The sequence below is a fragment of the Rhinopithecus roxellana genome, chromosome 6 (genome assembly GCF_007565055.1).
Source record: "Rhinopithecus roxellana isolate Shanxi Qingling chromosome 6, ASM756505v1, whole genome shotgun sequence".
NCBI lineage: Eukaryota > Metazoa > Chordata > Mammalia > Primates > Cercopithecidae > Rhinopithecus > Rhinopithecus roxellana.
In genome coordinates, this window is record NC_044554.1 from 42407400 (window position 1) to 42427881 (window position 20482).

The 20482-nt window shown below is 45.6% G+C and overlaps 1 protein-coding gene across 1 annotated transcript in view; it reads left to right on the forward strand.

Moving 5' to 3' along the window:
* The window catches only part of GALNT17 (polypeptide N-acetylgalactosaminyltransferase 17), a 612717-nt gene that overhangs the window by 305486 nt on the left and 286749 nt on the right, over nt 1-20482 (forward strand). The gene's annotated exons all lie outside the window — the stretch shown is intronic.

Below are 20482 nucleotides of genomic sequence, written 5' to 3' on the forward strand. Positions count from 1 at the left end.
CCAGGAGCCGTGGTTGTCTCAGGATCACAGCTTTCCTGCAGAGGGAGGATGTTGCATTTTGCACCTTTATGTAAAGTTTTCAAGTGCAGCTTTTCAACGGCGATACTGAGAAGTTTCAAATTGATAGTAATGTTCACACTTCTTTATTCTTCCTCGTCTAGGAGGAACTGCATTCAGGAGCTTTTAAGGATGAAGTTTGAAAGTTATTTTTCTGGGGCTATTTTATACTTGTTGAAGTCTTGTACTGTTGTCGTGTTTGCACTCTTTTTCATGATACAAGATCATATAGAAAAGGACAAGGGGGTGTGGCATTCTGGGAAGCTGGAGGGACGTTGGGGAACTCTTTGGAGCCCTTGTCCTGGGTCCCACCAAGCTGCCTCTCGGGATATGGAGATCAATATCTCGAGGCATAATTGCAAAACTCAAATAGAAAGGAGACTGAGGCCGGGCGTGGTGGCTCATCCCTGTAATCCCACACTGTGGGAGGCCAAAGTGGGTGGATCACCTGAGGTCAGGAGTTCAAGATCAGCCTGGCCAACATGGCAAAACCCCTTCTCTACTAAAAATAAAAAGATTAGATGGGCATGGTGGCAGGCACCTGTTATCCCAGCTACTTGGGAGGTTGAGACAGGAGAATCACTTGAACCTGGGAGGTGGAGGTTGCAGTGAGCTGAGATCATGCCATTGCACTCCAGCCTGGGCAACAAGAGCAAAACTCCGTCTCGGAAAAAAAAAAAAAAGCAAGGAGGTTGAATGAATATTGATTTCAGTGCTGTATTAGTTTCCTCTTGGTGCTATAACAAGTTACTATGAAAACAATGACTTGAAACCACACAGATTGATGCTGCTACAGTTCTTGAGGTCGGAAGTTTGCAATGAGCCGATGGAACTAAAATAAAGGAGGGGTTGGGTCAGGAGGGCTGGGTCCTTCTGGGGGCTCTTGGGGAGATCTATCTCCTTGCCTTTTCCAGCTTCCAGAAGCTGCCTCCTCCCTCGGCTCATGGCTATGTCGCATCTCCCTTTCTCTCCAGCATCCTTCATCACGTGACCTTTTCCCCCTTTGCTTCCTTCCCTCTCACTTATAAAGGCTCTTGTGATTATATTTTGGGTCCATACAAATAATCCAGGATTATCTCCCATCTTGAGATCCTTAACTTAATGGCATCTGCAAAGTCCTTTTCCCAAATAAGGGACCATTCACAGGTTCCTAATCTCTGGAACCTGTGAATGGTCCCTTAGGAAAAAGTGAAATGGGAGTGTTCCCTTAAACCTTTGCGGGGCATATGACAGGGATATGGCTTGCTTCTTCAGTGCCCCACGGCTCAAACCCCTAGGGGGATCATGCAGATGGGTAGGTTTCGGGGAGCATTTTGGGACTCCGACTCCATGGCAGTCTCTAGGGTTGAGTGTTTATGGCTCCTGAAACCTCCGTTGGTGTGTGTTACAATGTGCTCTTTCAGCTTTGCCATCTGCAGGCAGATTGTGTTAATCAGCTTAGTTAGACCCTCTGGCTTATCACAAGGACAGAGGGCTTTCTGTATCCTGGGTCCTTGCCCTCGCATATCGGAAAAACCAGATCACATGTGGGCTTGGAGAATGAGTGCAAGGTTGGTTTTCCTGAGTGGTGGAGGTAGCTCTCAAGGCGATGGATGGGGAGCAGGAAGGGGGATGGAGTGGGAAGGTGGTCTTCCCCTGGAGTCGGGTAGCACAGCAGCCAGACTCTCCTCCAACTACCCCTGGCCGAACTCCCCTCAGCATCCACGTCATTCTGCTGTTGCTGGCCTACCGGTGTCTGCTGGTATCTGTCCATGTGTTCTTCTACTCCTCTTAACGTCCAGCTGCTTGTGTCTGTGCCCACTACGGTCCCGGACTGCTTGTGTCTGTGCCTCCATGGGCACAGGATGGAGGATGGGACATCGTGGGTCAAAAGGCAACTTTTTGACTGCGAAAACAGAAATACCTGTCCTCATTTAGGTTCGTGAGCACAGGCCCAAGGGTGGAGCCCTTGCCAGGGACCCTGCCCTTCTCTACCCAGCACTTCCCTGCCCCTGTTCCATATCAAAAGGACTTTGCAGATGTGATGTGGGAATCCTAATCTCTGGAACCTGTGCATGGTACCCTATTTGGGGGAAAGGGCTTAGTTGAAAATCCTCTGATCCCCAAGTTATAGTTCAGGACTTTATGTGAGTTCTTCTTGAGGACCAAACTGACTCTTAAAATCATGATTCTGTCTTATGTCGGGAGAGGCAGGAGAGGCCTATGTACCTGGGCTCGGTTTTAGGGGTGTGGTTGTTGGTGTTAAGATAGCAAGATGGAATAATGGAGTAAGGATGAAGACTTTTTCCAGATAGTCATGAAGTTCTTTCTCAGTTAAAATATTTGTGATTAACAAGAGTAAGAGTTTAGCCAGGCCCAGTGGCCCACACCTGTAATCTCAGCACTTTAGGAGGCCAAGACAGGAGGATAGCTTGAATTCAGGAGTTTAAGACCAGCCTGGGCAACACAGCCAGACTGTGTCTCCATTGAAATAAAATTTTAAAAAATTAGCCTGGTGGTGGTGTGCTCTTATAATCCCAGCTACTCAGGAGGCTGAGCAGGGAGGACTGCTGGAGCCCAGGAGGTCGAGGCTGCAGTGGGCTGTGATCGTACCACGGCACTCCAGCCTGGGCAATAGAAGGAGACCCTGTCACAAATAATAATAAAAAAAGAGTAAGCTTTTGAAAAATTCTGTTATTTTTCTGCTCACACCAAGAGCTGAAAAATTGCATTTGAGTAGAGCCAGCCATGGGCAAATTTGTACAGGAGAGAAGGTAAATCTTTTGGGTCTACAACTTCCTCAAGCTCTCTTGTGGCTCAGCTCCCACCCAACCTGTTCATCATGGAGTGTTTCAGGACCATATTCTTGGCTATCTGCAAATAATATTAATAGTGTAAGGTTAACTAAAGCAAAGCCTTCAGGGATATTTGAGCTTTAATGGCGAGTGCTTGAAGACATGTTGACCTTCAGATCTCAAAGGGATGAAACTCAAAGGATGGACTCACAGACAGTGACTTTCACATGTTGGCTAAAAGATACTTTATCCCAAGTCTCGGCACTGACACACGGGAGACTGGCCTCCAGCCAGGACAGATAACAGTATGAGGGTGTGACTGTAAGTGCTAGCAACAGAGAAAAAGAAGTGCTTGCAGTGCAGTGCCTTCGGATGCCCAGCAAACATCTATAATGACTGTCTCTGAGTGTATAAGGCTCTAAGCAAAAAATTAGCTTGTATTTCATGAGTTACAGTAACATTAACAGGTGATTAATATGCACTTTGAAAAGACGCAAGAAAATAGTCATGATCATGAGTCATTAATATTACATGCATCTCTGATGTACAAAATAGAATGAAATGCCAATGATCTCTTTTTAATGTGTCTTAACTTACGGGATGCTTAATTTGTTAATAGTTGATGGGGAAATTTAATTGTAGGGATGAATTTTTATGGTCCTTCTGAAATTATTAAGCGGATACAATATGCTTTCTTAGACATGAGGACATGGCGGTTTCTCTTTCTTGCTGTGATGCCAAAATTTTAATAGTTATGATTTTACTGCGGTAAAAGATGGGCCAAGGAGAACGTTTCATCATCCAAATGGTATTAGATTAGACAAGTCTTTAGATACTGAGACTTCCCAGTAAGCAACATAATATAGGAGATTTGCATTAAGGGAATTGATAATTCCTTCTGTTTCAGTTCTTTTCCTGTTTCTTTCTATATATATTAATATTTTTTTTGTCCTGCCTGCTGAATAGCTATTTTTTCAGGTTTTCTCTTTGTCCTCCACTCTTCTTTTCTACATCAGAGTTTCCAGTATAGCAAGTGGGTAAGTGCCATGAAAGAGGGCAAAGGCTGACTGTAAGGGTAAGAGGTTGGGAACTGAAGAACACAGGTCCTGCCCAAGGAGGCAACTGTTCCCAGCTCTGCTTGATGGTGCTGGGGGTACATAAGGCCAGTGTGTTCAGGCCTTCAGAATTTTTTTTTTTTTTTTTTTTTGAGACAAAGTCTAGCTCTGTCACCCAGGCTGAGTGCAGGTATGCAATCTTGGCTCACTGCAACCTCTGCCTACCGGGTTTGAGCAATTCTTCTGCCTCAGCCTCCTGAGTAGCTGGGACTAAAAGTGCGCGCCACCATGCCTGGCTAATTTTTTGTATTTTTAGTAGAGACGGGGTTTCACCGTGTTGACCAGGCTGGTCTCGAACTCCTGACCTTGTGATCTGCCTGTCTCGGCCTCCCAAAGTGCTGGGATTGCAGGCGTGAGCCACCGCACTCGGCCCAGAATTTTAAGAGCAGCCATAAATCTAGAGCCTTTGTGAAATCTCCTGCCTTCTAAATGTTGACAATAAACCCCTCTTCTTCAAAACTTCAAGGACCCAACCACATGTGCCTAGACTGCATTTGACCACCCAGCCCCCAGAACTTGATCTTGCCTTTACACTCAACTCCTTGGAGACCTGTGTTGTTCCCAGGATAGCTTTCATTTATGCATCTCGCACTGGCAGTGGGCACCTGTGGTATGTATTGTGGGTGCCATGGTGGGTGTATTAGTTCTTGCCCTGCTGTAAAGAAATACCTGAGACTGGGTAATTTATAAAGAAAGGAGGTTTAATTGGCTCAGGATTCAGCAGGCTGTACAGGAAGCACGGAGGCTTCTGCTTCTGGAGAGGCCTCAGGAATCTTACAGTCATGGCAGAAAGGGAAACAGGCACGTCTTACATGGCCGGAGTAGGAGGAAGAAGAGAGAGGGAGAAGGTGCCACACACTTTTAAATAACAAGATCTCGTGGGAACTCTATCATGAAAACAGCACCAAAGGGATGGTGCTAAACAATTCATGAAGGATCCACCCTCATGATCCAATCACCTCCCACCAGGCCCCACCTCCAGCACTGGGGATTACAATTCAGCATGAGATTTGGGTGGGGGCACAGAGCCAAACCATGTCAGTGGGGCTGGGGGATTTGGGGAAAGTGTCACTCAAAGTCACAGGAGCAACATGGCCAGACTTCCTGGAACACGAATTCAGCCTGTAGAGATTCCCCTCATGTTGTATTGTTGTATGTCCACAGACCTGTCTGCTGAGCTTCGTCTGTGTAAGCAGCACTGACCCAGCTCTTGCGTCTGTGTAGAGAAGCTCCCTAAATCTGCTACCTTAAGCTCTGATTGTTCTCCAAGAGTGACTTCTTTTCTGTTAGGCGGTTCTTGCATTGCTACAAAGAAATGCCTGAGGCTGAGTAATTTATAAAGGCAAGAGGTTTCATTGGCTCACAGTCAGGCAGGTTGTACAAGCATGACACTGGCATCTGCTTGGCTTTTGAGGAGGCTTCATAGAGCTTTTACTCATGGCAGAATGTGTGAAGTGGGAGCTGGCACATCTCACGGCAAAAGCAGGAAGAAGAGGTGGTGGCTCATACCTTTAATCCCAACACTTTGGGAGGCCGAAGTGGGCTGATCACCTGAGGTCAGGAGTTCAAGACCAGCCTAGCCAACATGAATAAACCCTGTCTACTAAAAATGCAAAAATTAGCTGAGCATGGTGACGCATTCCTGTAATCCCAACTACTCAAGAGGATGAGGCAGGAGAATCACTTGAACTTGGGAGGCAGAGGTTGCAGTGAACCAAGATCATGCCACCTGCACTCCAACCTGGGTGACATAGCAAGACTCCAGACTCCGTCTTAAAAAAAAAGATATTGGTTAGTTAGAAGGACAAGCTTGTTGTTCATAGGAAGTTATACCATTGATCCATATTAATAATGATAATAAACCAATTATTACTAGATTTACCATTTATTCAATGCATACTGAGGACTTTATATATAGCTTTTCATTTACCCATTTTTTTTTTTTTTTTTTTTTTTTTTTTGAGATGGAGTCTTGCTTTGTCGCCCAGGCTGGAGTGCAGTGGCGTGATCTCGGCTCACTGCAACCTCCACCTCCCAGGTTGAAGCCATTCTCTTGCCTCAGCCTCCCAAGTAGCTGGGACTACATGTGCATGCCACCACACCTGGCTTTTTTTTTTTTTTTTTGTATTTTTAGTAGAGATGAGGTGTTACCATGTTAGCCAGGATGGTCTCAATCTCCTGAACTCATGATCCGCCCGCCTTGGCCCCCCAAAGTGCTGGGATTACAGGTGTGAGCCACCACACCCAGCCTCATTTACTTTTAATAGTCATAAAGCTAGTACCATATGATTAGGCAATATCCTTTTTTTGTTTTCAGTGTCCACACCACATTGGGGTGTAGGCAATCTGAACCTCCAGGTTGCTTTTTTGACCCCATGCAGTCAGTGACTCCCTTCAGCTGGCCTCTCCCAGGGCACCCTCGACTTTTGCCTTCCTGTTTGCCCCATGTCCTCTTATTCCTGGAGTCTCCGTGCTCTGGTAAGCCACTGTCCAGGGCAGTGGTCCTCAACCCCTGAGTTGTGGACCAGTGCTGGTCCTGGTCCATGGCCTGTTAGGAACTGAGCCTCACAGCAGGAGGTGAGTGGCAGGCGAGCGAGCAAGCGAAACTTAATCTGTTTTTACAGGCTCTCCCCATCTCCCACATTCCCTCCTGAGCCTCGGCTTCTCATCAAATCAGCGGTGGTATTCGATTCTCATAGGAGCACAAATCCTATTATGAGCTGCGCATGTGAAGGATGTAAGTTACATGTTCCTCATGAGATAATCTAATGCCTGATCTTCTGAGGTAGAAGCAGTTTCCATCCTGAAACCATCCCCACCCACCACCCCTGTCCATGGAAAAATTGTCTTCCATAAAACCAGACCTTGGTGCCAAAAAGAGTGGAGACTGCTGGTCTAGAAGCATCCCTTTTGGTTTGTTTATGATGTTGTTTTTAATTGTGGCAATATATATGTAACATAAATTTTACCATTTTATCCATTGTAAAGTGTGAAATTCAGTGGCAATAAGGACATTCCTAATGTTGTGCAACTGTCTCCACCATCTACTTCCAGAGTTTTCTTATTCCCCCAAATAGTGACCCAGTACCCATTAAGCAGTCACTTCCTATTCCTCCCTCCCACCTAACCGTGACAGCTACCAATCTAATTTCTGTCTCTATGGATTTGCCTATCGTGAACATTTCATATAAGTGGAGTCCTACAGAATATGACTTTTTGTTTCTGGCGTCTTTTATTAGCATACAGTTTATGAGGTTCATTCATGCATCAGAAATCCATTGCTTTTCTTGGTGGACATCCCTTTTTTTTTTATTTTTTTGAGACAGTCTTTCCCTGTCACCCAGGCTGGAGTGCAGTCGTGTGATGTTGGCTCACTGACCTCTGTCTTCCGGGTTCAAGCAGTTCTCCTGCCTCAGCTTCCCAAGTAGCTGGGACTACAGGTGTGCGCCACCACGCCCAGCTAATTTTTGCATTTTTTTTTTTTTTTTTTTTTTTTTTTGAGACGGAGTCTTGCTCTGTCAGCCAGGGCTGCAGTGCAGTGGCCGGATCTCAGCTCACTGCAAGCTCCGCCTCCCGGGTTTACGCCGTTCTCCTGCCTCAGCCTCCCAAGTAGCTGGGACTACAGGTGCCCGCCACCTCACCCAGCTAGCTTTTTGTATTTTTCAGTAGAGACGGGGTTTCACCGTGTTAGCCAGGATGGTCTCAAACTCCTGACCTCGTGATCCGCCTGTCTCGGCCTCCCAAAGTGCTGGGATTACAGGCTTGAGCCACTGCGCCCGGCCATTTTTGCATTTTTAATAGAGATGGGGTTTCATCATGTTGGCCAAGATGGTCTTGATCTCTTGACCTTGTGATACACCCGCCTCAGCCTCCCAAAGTGCTGGGATTACAGGCATGAGCCACCACGCCTGGCCGACATCGTTTTTAAAGTGGTTCCAAGTCCACACCTTCTGCAGATTCCGTATCTGGTTTCTGGGATTTGCACACCTTTGTCCCTCTTAGGTGGAAAGATAGCTTCCCTGACCAGGGCTCCCCTGTGCTCCAGAGGGCACATTTCCTTTCCTAAGTGTGAGTCACACACCAGTGAACATGTGTGTCCACTTCCAGGGACACTGGCCACTAGGCTTGGGGTTAGATGGTAGGACTCTCGCCCCTCCCTTGGGGTACAGTTTGCTTCTGGGAAACCCTCCTGACACCTTCCTTTCCGGGACTCCACTTACTTGTCCTAAGTACTCAGCTAATCTGCTTGTCTGTCTATTGAAATTTTTGCAAGATCTCTTTGAATACAGCATCTATTGTCAGAATGTCTTCAGCCCCAGTGTGGACACGAAGAACCCTGTTTTAACACAGTACATACAGCTGAAGGCATGGAACAGGGAGAAGGGGGAAGTCTGAAGACAGAAAGGAAGGGGTGGGGGCTGACTGGGAAAGAAAATCTCTGAAGAAGGAGGCATGGGTGGGCTCAGGACATGAACAGTGGTTTGGTCTTGAGCAGTAGAAAGGGCAAAGTCATGCTGTCTGATTCACATTTTCCTTGTGAATGAGGAAAGAAAATCATTTGTTAAGAGTGAGAGCTGGACCTTGGATAGGAGGCTACCCAAAAGGGGTAAAAGTCTGGAATCATTGCAGAAAGTTCACCGAAAACAGAAAAAATAATGGCTATTTCAAGGTGCAAAGAATATAAATTCAACAAAATTTCCACCAGGATTTCTTTTTCTTAGTTATTTATATTTTTAGAGATAAGATCTCACTCTGTTGCCCAGGCTGGAGTGCACGGTGAGATCATAGTTCACCAGTGGCCTCCAACTCCTGGGATCAAGCGATACTCCTGCCTCAGCCTCCAGAGCTGAGACCACAGGCATGTGCCACCATGCACAGCTAATTTTTTAATTTTTTCTTGAGACAGAGTCTCAATCTGTCTCCCAGGCTAGAGTGCAATAGCACTATCTCAGCTCATTGCAACCTCCACCTTCTGGGTTCAAGCGATTCTCCTACTGCAGCCTCCCGAGTAGCTGGGATTACCAGTGCCCACCACCACACCCAGCTAATTGTTGTACTTTTAGTAGAGATAGAGTTTTATTATGTTGGGAAGATTGCTCTCAAACTCCTGACCTCAAGTGATCTGCCCGCCTCAGCCTTCCAAAGTGCTGGGATTACATATGTGAGCCACTGTGCCTGGCTGTGATTTTAAAAGAATGTTTGTAAAGTCAGGGGTCTTGCTGTGTTGCCCAGGCTGGTCTTGATCTCCTGGCCTCAAGCAATCCTCTTCCCTTGTCCTCCCAAAGCAGTGGGATTATGAGCAAGAGCTACTGCACCTGACTCCACCAGGATATCTGGAAAAAAAAAACCACCATGAATTCAGTTGTGTTTTGTTATGAACTCAGATTTTATTATTCATGACATTATGTATATATATAGGGAAAAGAGTGAGGTATAAGAATGAAGGATGCCATTTATTTAGCCTGAACGCACCTAGATTAGGTGCACCCTAAGTTCATGAAAACCTGGCTTAGTTCTGCTGCCTTCAGAGAACTTTTGCTCATAGTTTGAGAACTGCTGATCTGCAAAAGCCTGGGATTTTCACCATGAGAGGGAAGGTTGCAAAATGCCACAGATGGGACATTTTACAGCATGTTGCTTTCAGGGCAGCAGCTGAAAGCTGAGTCAGGCGTCTTCTGCGAGGTGACAGTGGTTCCTCCATGCTCTGTGTTAGGTGGTCCTATAATTAGTGACATTGCTCATGAATAACTAATTAAAGGCAATGAGTAACAATTTAGCAATCCTTAATCCAACATATAATTTGATAATAAATTATAAGGTATGGGTGCTGTTAGAGCCTGTCAGAATCCTTTAGTTGAAAGGGATGCTTTGGATATGTAGTTGCTGGGATCTCAAATTCTTTGCACAGATACATACAAAGGGAGAAGGTTAGTTTTTCCTCCCTAGAGGAATATGACTGGCTTACAGAGGAGGAAAGCTTTAAGAGAAGAAATCAGACTTTAAAATAGAGGTATCTTTCCTATGCATCAGCAAATACATTTTAGGGGCCAATTGTGTGCTCAGCTTCATGGTAAGTGTTTCCAGCAGGGATAGTATTGGTAAATGAAATGATTCTCCTGTCTTGAAGGAGTTTATGGGTGGTGACACAGGCTTTCAAATGCGTGTGATAGCACTTCAGGGCAAGGCAATGTGGAATCATGGGAGGGAGGGAATTTTGCCATTGGAGTGGGTGGAAAAGCTCATAGCCATAACTAACACTGGAATATTCTACGTGCCGGGTACTGTTCTTGTGTTTAGCACTATACAAATCTATTCACTCCTCATTCTCACCCTATGAGAATTTTTTTTTTTTTTTTTGAGACAGAGTCTTGCTCTATCACCCAGGCCAGAGTGCAGCGGTGTGATCTCAGCTCACTGCAACCTCTGCCTCCCGGGTTCAAGTGATTCTCCTGCCTCAGCTGCCTGAGTAGCTGGGACTATAGGCATGCACCACCACACCTGGCTAATTTTTGTACATTTAGTAGAGATGGGTTTTGCCATGTTGGCCAGTTTGGTCTCGAACTCCTAACCTCAAGTGATACGTCCACCTCAGCCTCCCAAGGTGCTGGGATTACAGGTGGGAGCCACCGTGCCCAGCCAAGATGAACATTATTATATCCTTTTTACAGGCAGAGCTGCTGAAGCATGAGTTAAGCACCTTACCCAAGGTCACATACCTGGTAAGAGGTTAAGCTAGGATTCAGATGTAGTCAGGCCCAGAATCTGTGTTCTTACCTGCTGTATTCTCTTTCCTGGAAAAGATGTGACTAGCTGGACCTTGCCAGCTGGAGGAGATTTTCACCTGGCTGAGTATATGCGAGATAACCCAATGCAGGTATAGTTCTGCAAATGAGTGTATTTGGGGTCTTAAAGCCCACTCTCATGTTTCATGATTCACGAGAACTCTCAAAACTCGGAAAAGCAGTACAATCATGGTTATTACTTGTTAATGATGAAAATATACAGATTGAAGTCAACAGACTGGGCATGGTGGCTCATGCCTGTAATCCCAGGACTTTGGGAGGCCAAGAGGGGGTGGATCACCTAAGGTCAGGAGTTTGAGATCAGCCTGGCCAACATGGTGAAACTGTGTCTCTACTAAAAATACAAAAAGTAGCTGGGTGTGATGGTGCACACCTGTAATCTCAGCTACTCAGAAGGCTGAGGCAGGATTATAACTTGAACCCGGGAGGCAGAGCTTTCAGTGAGCCGAGATCACGCCGTTGCACTCCAGCCTGGGCGACAGAGCAAGACTCTGTCTAAAAAAAATAAAATAAAATAAAAATCTGCAGAGATGCATGGAAGAGTCCAGCAGAAGCCAGTTGCAAGCTTCCAGTTGTCCTCTCCCAGATGAAGTTGTACGGGCAGGGCTGATTTGCTCCGCAGGGGCACACAACAACTCATTTGAAGTCCTGTCAATCAGGAAGCTCACCTGAGCCTTGGCATCCCGGGTTTTTACTGTGGGTCAGTCACATAGGCATGAAGAGCCTTGCGTGACTCTCCTTGGCGACTCAACCTCCAGCCCTCGCCCACCAGAAGTTAAACTGCTGTAGCATGGTCCAGGGCCTTGGCATACAAAGACACTCTTAGCAGATAGGATATTCCAAGGGCTTAGAGGTTGTCTCCCAGCAGCTGATCCAGGGCCAGTTCTTTCTCTGGATTGTGCAGGGTTTGGGCAACCCAAGCCCACTGAGTTAACCCTTTACTACATGATGAAGATGAGTTGTTTAGTGTCTTTTGAAGATACTGAAGGTGGGAAATATGCATTGAAAAACAGAGGAAAGAGGTTGAGTGCGATGGCTCTGGTCTGTAATCTTAGCACTTTGGGAAGCCAAGGCAGGAAGATCACTTGAAGACAGGAGTTCAAGGCCGGCTTGGACAACACGGTGAGATTCCATCTGTATTTTGCTGTTGTTGTTGTTGTCTTCGAGATAGAGTCTCACTCCATCACCCAGGCGGGAGTGCAGTGGTGTGATCTCAACTCACTGCAACCTCCACCTCCTAGGTTCAAGCGATTATCATGCCTCAGCTTGCCGAGTACCTGGAATAGCAGGCATGCACCACCACACCTGGCTAATTTTTTGTATTTTTAGTAGAGATAGGGTTTCACCATGTTGGCCATGCTGGTCTCCACACCTCAAGTGATCTGCCCACCTTGGCCTCCCAAAGTGCTGGGATTGCAGAAGTCAGCCACTGTGCCTGGCCCCATCTCTGTTCTTTAAAAATATAAAGTAAAAACAGAGGAAGGATGGAAGACTCTCCAGTCTTCATCCAGAAGTCGTCATCTTCCAGATAAAAACAGGAGGTATGCTGTATAGAGGGCTCTAAAAGCCAAACAGGAGTGCAGACTCATCCCACTAGTCTGGTGAGTCCAACTAAAGATGAATAAAAAGCCAACTGAGAGAGACAGAAAGTAGAATAGTGCTTGCCCACTACTAGGGGTCACCCCCATCTGTGGAGGAGGGAAGGATAGAGGAGTGACTGATAATGAGGATGGGGCTTTGGGGCAGGAGTGATGAAAATGTTCTAAAATTGATTTTTGTGACATTGCATAACTCTATGACTGTACTAAAAACCATTGGCTTGTACACAGCAAGCAGGTGAATTGTGTGGTCCATGAATTCTTTCTTAGAAGCTGATGGCCATCGGATGACCAGTCCTTCAACAAGGTGAAGACAGATTGGGTATCAATTCTTGGTTCACAATGGCCTGGAACGTTCCTCTCTGGTTAACCCTGAGATTTTGCCTGCCCCTTCTTTTGTCACAGCAGCACAGAGTACACCAGGTGATGGAATCAGGGTCAAATATTAAACCAGCAGAATTGGTCATGGCAGTGGCTCATGCCTATAATCCCAGCATTTTGGGAGGCTGAAGTGGGAGGATTGTTTGAGACCAGGAGTTCAAGACCAGCCTGGGCATCATAGCAAGACCACATCTCTACAAAAAAAAAAAAATTAAAATTAGATGGATGTGGTGGTGCATGCCTGAAACTGCCTTTGCAAAATTATGACTGAGACAGTGAAAAAGGTCTAACCTAAATGACTCCATCTTGCTTCTAACCTTTAGCCTGTCCTTGTTCCTTCCTGGGCATAGGCTGAACTAACTTAGGGAGGAACTTAGTTTATAGTTTAAAACAAAGATGATAACAGCCCTTTCCCAAAACAAAACTCCTCTTACCTGGAGACTAGACTGCCTTTGTAGGACTAACAAATTAGCCACAGTATTAGAAATTATGGTTTAGGAGTCGTGCAGCTGGAGGCTACAAGACTCTGACTCTCCTTAAACCACTCCTAAGGTCAGTGCTTGAGATATTTTGCAGATCCTACACTTGATGGATCAGCTGGCACCATCCAGATCAATAAACTACTTCATCTGATCGTGGGGCCCTCACCCAGGAACTGACTCAGCACAAGAGGACAGCGTCAGTTGCCTATGATTTCATCTCCGACCCAACCAATCAGCATTCTCTACTCACTGGCCTTCCCCCACCCAAGTTCTTCTTAAAAACTCTGATCTGTGGCCGGGCAAGACGGGCGGATCATGAGGTCAGGAGATCAAGACCATCCTGGCTAACACAGTGAAACCCTGTCTCTACTAAAAATACAAAATAATTAGCCGGGCATGGTGGCAGGTGCCTGTAGTCCCAGCTACTTGGAAGGCTGAGGCAGGAGAATGGGGTGAACCCGGGAGCTCATAGTGAGCCGAGATTGCGCCACTGCTCTCTAGCCTGGGAGACAGAGCGAGACTCCGTCTCAAAACAAACAAAACAAAACAAACAAACAAAACTCTGATCCCCGAATGCTCAGGGAGACTGATTTGAGTAATAATAAAACTCAGGTCTCCCAGACAGCTGGCTCTGGTGTGAATTACTCTTTCTCTATTGCAATTCCCCTGTCTTCATAAATCAGCTCTGTCTAGGCAGCAGGCAAGGTGAACCCACCGGGCAGTTACATGCCTGTAAGTCTTGGACACTCAGGAGGCTGACACGAGAGGACTGCTTGAGCTCAAGAGTTGGAGGCTGCAGTGAGCCGTAATCATTCCACTGCACACCAGCCTTGGCAACTGAGTGAAACCCTGTCTATAAGAAAATGAAATGAAATAAAATTTTAAAACCAACTTGTTCTAAGAAGTATGGAGGCCACTTCTATTGTATATCAGTCCTCTTTAAAAGTGTATCTGTGTTTCCACACTTTCGAGACCCCAAATGTAAACTCTGAATGAAAACAACCTCTGGAGAAACAGAGTGTGAGTTTGGCTGTCTGTAAGATGGTCTAATGGAAGGCATATCCATCCGTTTCTTTGCGGGGGTCCATCACGCAGACCCTGACTCAACAATGGATGAATAACGTACACTGACACAAATATTCTGCTTGTCAGTCCAACTGAGCGTCTGGGCCCCTCACAGACACCAAGAAAGGTGTGTAAAGAGTCAGCAGCCATGGCCTTGACTCACTGGCCCTCCCGGCATTTATTCAGCAGACATTAGATGACAGAGGTCTCAAGTAAACACTCCTAGAAGGTAATGACTGTTGCCAACCCCCCCAAGTAGAGAGCAATCATGCACCTGTGTATGGTCAAAGGTTAGTCTTAGGACCACATGAGTAAACAAGCTGTTTAGATAGACTCCTCTACATTCCTTTGTATCTGTGCCCTAAGCTCTCTGGCTTCTGAAAAGAGAATCCGGCTGCCTTCAGCCAAACTACCTGAAGTTAGGCAAAACTCCCCAGCCTTCCAAGAAGGTTTCCCATGATTTTACACTTTCTCCCACCATCCTGACTGAATCCCCACATTTACGATTTGCTCAGACAGTCAGCTGGGAAGAATGCCTATGAACCATCACAGTTGATCAGGCCCCTAAAGGGGCATCATCATCAACTTTATCACTTTCTGGGAAACTAGGGACAGTTCACAAGGTGACATGGGATATCACTCCCTAGTTGGTCAGCTCTGCATGACCGTCCACAGCTGATTGCTGCCTTCCCACAGGGCTCAAAGAATACGTAACTTCACAGCTGGGGACAAGTGGTTCTTCAGTGACTTCACATGTCAGCAGCATGACGTGACAGAACATCTCCCAGGTTCTGGAGCCTGTTTCAGTTTTTGTTGTTGTTTTTGTTTGTTTGTTTGTTTTAAAATTTTCAAGACAGGGTCTCACTGTGTCACCCAGGCTGGAGTGCAGTGGTGCAATCATCGCTCACTGTAACCTTGAACTCCTAGGCCCAAGCAATCCTCCTACCTTAGTTGCCCAAGTAGCTGGGACTACAGGTGCATGCCACCTTGCCCAGCTAATTACTTTTATTTTTTGTAGAAATAGGGCCTTGCTATGTTGTCCAGGCTGGGCTCAAACTCCTGGCCTCAAGCGTTCCTCCTGCCTTGGCCTCCCAAAGTGCTGGGATTACAGCCATGTGCCACTGCACTTGGCCAAGAGACCTGCTTTCTAAGCCAGGTGTGAGCCACAAATTTTGATACTCGGTTTACTTCCCTGTAAAATGGTGGATTTGGACTATGTGATATTAGTCAGGGTTCTCTAGAGGGACAGAACTAGTAATATATGTCTATATAATATACAATATATATTTTAATATATATCATATTATGTATTTTAGTATTTATATCATATATAATATATGCCACATATATAAAATATATATTATATATATTTTAATATGTATTATGTAATATATTTTTTATGTATTTTATATATATGGGTTTATTAAGTATTAACTCACAAGATGACAAGGTCCCACAATAGGCTGCCTGCAAGCTGAGGAGCAAGGAAGCCAGTCCAAGTTCCAGAACTGAAGAACTTGCAGTCCAGTGTTTGAGGGCAGGAAGCATCCGGCACAGGAGAAAGATGCAGTCTGGGAGGCTAGGCTAGTCTAGTCTTTACATTTTTCTACCTGCTTTATATTCTAGCCGTGCTGTTTGGTGTCCATCCAGATCAAGGGTGGGTCTGCCTTTCCCAGTTCACTGACTCAAGTGTTAATCTCCTTTGGCAACATCTTCGCGGACACACACAGGATCAATGCTTTGATCCTTCAATCCAATCAGGTTGACACTCAGTATTAACCATCACAGATGCATTGGATGAGAGGTCTTCAGATTCTTCATCTGTAAAGGGTACAATAATAATACTGTCTTATAGGGTTGTTGTGAAGATTAAATGAGATAATACATGTAAAATGCTTAAACGGTCCATGGCACATAGTAAGTGCTCTAGAAATAACAGCTGTTCTTGTATCAATATTATTAGAGAAATTCTCTGTTCTACAATGGCACCCTTGCTCCTCACTTTGGAAATATTATAATAACCCAGTTCTTTTTATCTGGTCTAGGTCATACAACCAAATAGTTATAACAAATAACCTGATCATTGGATTATCGCTAATGTATGTCCTACACATGAAACAGACTCTGGATGCTAATAAAAGGGAGACTTTTTTTTTTTTTTTTTTTTTTTTTTTTTTTTGGAGACAAGGTCTTGCTTTGTGGCCTAGGCTGGAGTGCAGTGGTATAATCATAGCTCACTGTAGCCTTGACCTCCCAGGCTCAAGGGATCCTCCCACCTCAGCCTCCCATGTTGCTGGGACCACAGGCATGCACCACCACCATGCCTGGCTAATTTTTAAAAATTGTTTGTAGAGATGGGTCTTGCTGTGTTGCCCAGACTGGCCTCAAACTCCTGGCCTGAAATGATCCTCCCTCCTCAGCCTCCCAAAGTGCTGGGATTACTTTGCCAGGGGTGAACCACTGTGCCCAGCCAGGCCAGGAGAGACATTTTAAATGCCAAGGGATTTGCACAGAAAAGAAGGGACTCATATTCTTGAAGCCACTGTCTTCAGAAAGCTATTCCTTATGAAATGGGGGTGCACTTACAGAACGGTGAACACCTTGCTTTTAGGTGAAATACGTGCTATTTCTTGACATCACCTAGATACCTTCTGCACCAGCCTGGGTAGATCAATATTTCTTTTTGTGTGACACGCTGATATTGCTGCTAGATAGCTTTTCTTTGGAAGCAAAATTCCCAGGCAGTGCCCTGGAGCTGGAGCAACATTAGCAACGTAAACTCTCTCTGCGATGACAAGCAGAGAGGCTTGCCTCCATCAACTGACATACACTGTGACAGCTCCCAGCGGCAGGTAGATTAATTTGAATAATGTCAGAATGACTTTTCTCCTCCCTTGTAAAGAGGTTCAGTGTGTTGCGGACTGCCAAGGAGCAGACATGTTTTATTTTAAATTTAAGGATTTTTAAAAATGGAAGACACTTTACCTCTGAATTAAATGCTCAGTTCCTGAGTTATTGCTGGACATAAATAGGGAAGCAGCCATCTCATTAATTTTATGGAGCTGATCTGTGGGGAGAGAGGTTAACAGGCTTCATATTCTCCTTCTGTTGGGGCTAGATGTAGACTATAGTGAGGAGTGGAAAGGGGTAGGCTCCAGCCCTTATTTTGGTAGCTTTAATCCCCCTTTCTAGATGGTTCCAGAGTGTTTCATCTTCCAGGCCCTCTTTTTTTTTTGAGACCGAGTTTTACTCTTGTCACCCAGGCTGGAATACAGTGGCACAATCTTGGCTCATTGCAACCTCGCTTCCTGGGTTCAAGCAATTCTCCTGCCTCAGCCTCCCGATTAGCTGGGACTACAGGCATGTGCCACCACACCTGGCTAATTTTTCGTATTTTTAGTAGGGACAGGATTTCACCATGTTGGCCAGACTGGTCTCAAACTCCTGACCTCCAGTGATCTGTCTTTCAGGCCTTCTTAGATGTCTTTCTTCTTCTGCCCTTTCTTTTTATTCCTTTTTCCACTGTATCCTGAAAGGCTGAAAAGTAACTGCAGAAGACTCTCAAATTGAGTTCAGGGCAGAAAATAACCTTTCTTCATTGCTCCCCCACGGCCTCTAATGGTTTTTTTCTACAGCACAGTTCAAAACTCTTTCTTTTTTCCCTCCCCTCCCCTCCCCTCCCCTCCCCTCCCCTCCTCCCCTCCCCTTCTCCTCTTTGATGGAGTTTCACTCTGTTGCCCAGGCTGGAGTGCAACGGCGCGATCTCGGCTCGCCGCAACCTCCAAATCCCGGGTTCTAGCAATTCTCCTGCCTCAGCCTCCCGAGTAGCTGGGATTACAGGCATGCACCGACATGCCCAGCTAATTTTGTATTTTTAGTAGAGACGGGGTTTCACCATGTTGGTCAGACTGGTCTTGAATTCCTGACCTCAGGTGATCTGCCCACCTTGGCCTCCCAAGGTGCTGGGATTACAGGCGTGAGCCACCGTGCCTCGCCAGTTCAGAACTCTTTTCTTGTCTCCTGGCCCATCTGGTCCTCCATGAATTAGTATTTCTTAGTTGTTTTCAGGGGATCCTTTAGAAAAGATAACTAAGATTATAACTTGTTCTCAAACCCAAACAGCCTTTTTTGTTTACCCAGTCTCTCTGGCAGCACTTGTTGGAGTTTTCATCCTCCGAGGCATGGTAGTGAATAACTTCTCATCAGACCTTACCAGTCATGCAAGGTGTGTTATGTTTGAGGCCATCCATTTCTCCTCTTGTTTATGGAAATACAGGAACATGTGATTATTTCGTGTCTTGCGCGTTGGAGAGAAAGCATATCAATTTTTTTCTTTCTTTCTTTCTTTTTTTTTTTTTTGAGATGGATTCTCGCTCTGTCACCAGGCTGGAGTGCAGTGGCGCGATCTCGGCTCACTGCAGCCTCCACCTCCCGGGTTCAAGCTCTTCTCCTGCCTCAGCCTCACAAGTAGCTGGTACTACAGGCGCCCTGCTACCATGCCCGGCCAATTTTTGTATTTTTAGTAGAGACAGGGTTTCATCATGTTGACCAGGCTGGTCTCTATCTCTTGACCTCATGATCCACGCACCTTGGCCTCCCATATCGAATTTTATTTGAGATTGGGAAGTCAATCATGAGCACCGATGTCAGAGCTTGCGGAGCCTTCTTTTCCAACCAATGAACTATCTTCAGTCCAGCATACACAAATGACCATTTGTGGTTAACCACCCGGACACCATTTCCATTTTTCATCCTATTAACCCTGCAACAGTTTTTTTTCTTTTTCTTTTCTTTAAATTTTACTTTAAGTTCTGGGATACATGTGCAGAACGTGCAGGTTTGTTACACAGGTATACATGTGCCACAGGTGGTTTGCGGCACCTATCAACCTGTCATCTAGGTTTTAGCCCCACATGCATTAGATATTTGTCCTAATGCTCTCCCTCCCTTTGGCCCCCACCCACTGACACGTCCCTGTGTGTGATGTTCCCCTCCCTGTGCCCATGTGTTCTCATTGTTCAACTCCTACTTATGAGTGAGAACATGCGGTGTTTGGTTTACTGTTCCTGCGTTTGCTGAGAAGGATGGTTTCCAGCTACATCCACGTCCCTGCAAAGGACATGAACTCATTCTTTTTAATGGCTGCATAGTATTCCATGGTGTATATGTGCCACATTTTCTTTATCCAGTTTATCATTGATGGGCATTTGGGTTAGTTCTCTCTTTGCTATTGTAAATAGTGCGATAAACATACGTGTGTGTGTGTCTTTATAGCAGAATGATTTATAATCCTTTGGGTATATGCCCAGTAATGGGATTGCTCTGTCAAATGGTATTTCTGGTTCTAGATCCTTGAGGAATCACCACACTGTCTTCCACAATGGTTGAACTGATTTACAATCCCATCAACAGTGTAAAAGCGTTCCTATTTCTCCACAACCTCATCAGCAAGTTATTTTCTTTGACTTTTTCATAATAGCCATTCAAGCCATGCAGAAGTTTTAAGCAGACTTTCCCAAAGTCTGAAAATGTGGGCTGATACTTTGCAATACCTCTTTGGAGGGTTGGGTCATAGTCTTTACTTTTTTGGCTGCCAACATGAACTCTAAAAATAGCTTCTGCTACCAGGCACACAGGCAGTCAGGGGTAATTGACTTCATTTTCTTCCAGAAGTGTAGGCTCCTGTGTCATTAAATCATTCTGGTAGTGCATCCTTATAGCAGCAGAGAGGTTACGACAAGTTTGCTTAACTGTTATGAATAACATAACTACCAGTCGCGCTTGATAAAACAGTGGCCCCTTCAAAGCCCTCTGAAAATGGCAGTGTGTGAGACCTGGGAGAGCTGGCCTGCATGGGAGGCCCTTTATACACTTGGCAGGATGCCCCAGTCAGTATTTTGGAGTTTAACTTCTGTACATGAAGTTCAATGGACTCCCAGGCTCTTAAGAACTTCAACTTAAAGGAAAGAGGAGAGAAATGTTTCTTGAGTGTCTTTTATAAACACTGAATTTCCGACTGTGGTTTCTGTGGTGGCTGCGGGAGGTTTCAGCTAGTGGTGTGAGCCCTTCCCATGCTATAAACAACTCTGAAGTTTCAGTTGCATGAACAGGCTCTGAGAATGACTCAGAGCAGGTTACAGCTCTTCACTTTCGAGGTCAGCTTTGTCGCCAATCCAAACCCAACTTATTCGAGTTAAATACTGGGTC